This window comes from Neovison vison, chromosome X (genome assembly GCF_020171115.1).
Source record: "Neovison vison isolate M4711 chromosome X, ASM_NN_V1, whole genome shotgun sequence".
Lineage (NCBI taxonomy): Eukaryota > Metazoa > Chordata > Mammalia > Carnivora > Mustelidae > Neogale > Neogale vison.
In genome coordinates, this window is record NC_058105.1 from 99690327 (window position 1) to 99693494 (window position 3168).

The 3168-nt window shown below is 41.7% G+C and overlaps 1 pseudogene; it reads left to right on the forward strand.

Moving 5' to 3' along the window:
* Positions 1-1678: 1678 nt before the first annotated feature.
* On the forward strand, positions 1679-2391 carry LOC122896675 (annotated as a pseudogene).
* Positions 2392-3168: the final 777 nt, after the last annotated feature.

Genomic DNA, 3168 nt, shown 5'->3' on the forward strand with positions numbered 1-3168 from the left:
GAGGAGAAGGTCAGAGAGCGAAGCAGACTCCCCATGGAGCTGGGAGCCTGATGTGGGACTCGATCCCGGGACTCCAGGATCACGCCCTGAGCCGGAGGCAGTCGTCCAACCAACTGAGCCACCCAGGCGTCCCAGGAGATATGCTTTCAATTTGTCCAGCCTACTGGGGTTTTCCCAGGATGTACCAGTTGGCTATAGCAGTGCACCAGGGCTTACCGGTTCATTTCCTGAGTTCACAACTGTAATAAGCAATATTGGCATAAAGACATATATATCAATGTAATAGAAAACCTAGAAATAAACCTTCTCATATATGGTCAAATGATTTTTGGCAAGGCTGCTAAGACCATTAAATGGGTGAAAAGACAGTCTTAACAAAATGCTGCTGGGATAACTGGATATTGACATGCCAAAAAAAAAGTGGTACTCTTATCTTACATCATATACAAAAATAGACTCAAAATGGGTCAAAGACCTAAACATAACACAAAATTATAAAACATAAAAAGAAGAAAGTGGGAGAAAATTTCATGAAACAGGATTTGGTATAGATTTGCTTGATTAGGACATTCAAAGCACAGGTTTTTAAAAAAGAATAAATAAATTGGACTCAATCAAAGTGAACAACTATTACTGTACAGCAAAGGACAATGTCAAGAGAGTCACAAAACAGGAAAAAGTCACAAAATGGGAAAAATATTGGCAAACAATATATCTCATAAGGAATTAATAGTTAGAATATACAAAGAATTCCTACAGTTCAAAAACAAACAAACAAAATGTCCAACTAAAAGCCTGATGTTTATTTATTTTTTATTTTTTTGAAGATTTTATGTATGTATATATGTATGTATTTGATGGAGAGAGAGAGATTGAAAGAGCACACAAGCAGGGGAAGCAACAGGCAGAGGGAAAGGGAGAAGCAGACTCCCCACTGAGCAAGGAGCCCAATACAGGGCTTGATCCCAGGACCCTGGGATGATGACCTGAGCTGAAGGCAGATGCTTAACTGGCTGAGCCACCCAGGTTCCCCATTGATGAAGGATTTAAACAGACATTTTTCCAAAGAAGATATGCAGAGGGCCAATGTGCAGGTGAAAACAGGCTCAAATCAGCACCGGTAGTCATCAGGGAAATGCAAATCAAAACCACAATGATATACCACTTCATATCCATTAGGATGGCTATTATACCAAAAAAGAAAAAAAAAAAGAAGAAGAAGAAGAAGTGGAAAACTTTAAATGCTGGTGAGATTGTAGAGAAATTAGAAGACTTACGCATTGCCAGTGAGAATGTAAAATGATACACCAACTACAGAAAACACTTTGGCAGCTCCTCGATGTAAAATAAAAAATTTAAAAAAATTCTTCTGATCTTTGGAAAAACAGTTAAAAATAATAATAGCAATAGTGTAATTGACCCTGCATGCATATAGACACAAATACTCTTATGTAAGCTTGTATACAGGTGAAATGAAATGACTCCAACTATACAAAGAACTGGAGGGAGGCATTAAAAATATTTCATTTTCCTTCCCATCTTGCAAGGTGGCAGGTGAGGAAGTTGAGAAGTCAGATACCAAGGAGAGGAAACCTGAAACCAAGAAAGCTGACACAGGTGGCAAGGTTAGGAAGGGTAACCCCAAGGCTTAAACACCAAGGAACAGCAGCCCAATCCCTGTCCCAGTCAGAGAAATTGGCAGATTTTCCCCATCAGATATGTATTCTAGAAAGGTCCCGTACAAGAGGAAGTATTCAGGAGCTAAATCCAGGATTAATCTCGTTCTTGCTACTGTCACAAAACCAGTTGGTGGCGACAAGAACAGTGGAACCTGAATGCCGAGGTTTGATCCTACTTAAGTTGTGTCTCGAAAGCTGTTGATCCTCAGCAAAAAGACCTCCCCATTAGCACGTGGGAAAACTGGAAACGGCATCACTCCTGGGGCCAGTGTGATCATTCTGACTGGGCGCCACAGAGGCAAGCGGGTTGTTTTCCAGAAGCCGCAGAGCAGGGGCGCGCTGCTTGTGATCGGACCTCTGGCCGCAGCCGAGCTCCTCTGTGCGGAACACAACACAAATCTGTCATTGCCACCTCCACCAAAATTGTACCGGGGCTGTGAAGATCCCCAGAGTTCTCACTGACCCTTCTCACTTCAAGAAGATGCAGAAACCCGGACACCGGGAAAGTGAGATCTTCCTCACAGGGAAAGAGAAAAAAGAGATTACAGAGCAGGGCAAGGTTGATCCCAAATCTGCAGTCTCGCAAATCTTGCCCCAAATCAAAGCTCTCCCTCAGCTCCAGGGCTGTTGTGCTCTGTGTTTTCTCTCCCAAATGGAGTTTACCCTCACAAATTGGTTTTCTAAATCTCTTACAAAGAATCTAATTAAATAACTGATCCGTTATTTAAAAAGAATTTTTTTTTTCTTTTTGAACATTTATTTTAGAGAGAGAGCATGAGCATGTGTGCATGTGGGGAGGGGCAGAGGGAGTGAATCCTGAGCAGACTCCCCAGAGTGCGGACACCCCCCCCACTCAACATGGGACTTCATGCAGGGCTCTATCTCACAACTCAGGAGATCACGACTTAAGCCAAAGCCAAAAGTTGACTTGTAACTAACTAGCCACCCAGACGCTCCAAGAATATTTTGTTTTTGTAAGTTACTTATACTACATGTAAGCAGTGTAACTGTCGTATACCTGTATTAATTGTAAATATATATAACAAACACTAGGGCAATGACTAAAGACAGTGAAAAAGTATAATCTGCATGTTAAGAAAGAAGATGGAATCACATAAAATGCTCAATTAAAACCGCAAAAGCAGAAAAACATGGAAGACAAAAAGAAGCCAACAAATAGAAGCAGTGATAGGATAGATATTAATCCAACTATACACCAGTTAAGACAGAGACTGTGAGAGTAGATCAAAAAATAAGACCTAGGGGTGCCTGGGTGGCTCAGTGGGTTAAGCCGCTGCCTTCGGCTCAGGTCATGATCTCAGGGTCCTGGGATCGAGTCCCACAACGGGCTCTCTGCTCAGCAGGGAGCCTGCTTCCCTCTCTCTCTCTCTCTGCCTGCCTCTCCATCTACTTGTGATTTCTCTCTGTCAAATGAATAAATAAAATCTTTAAAAAAAAATAAGACCTACCTATATGTTGTCTATAAGAA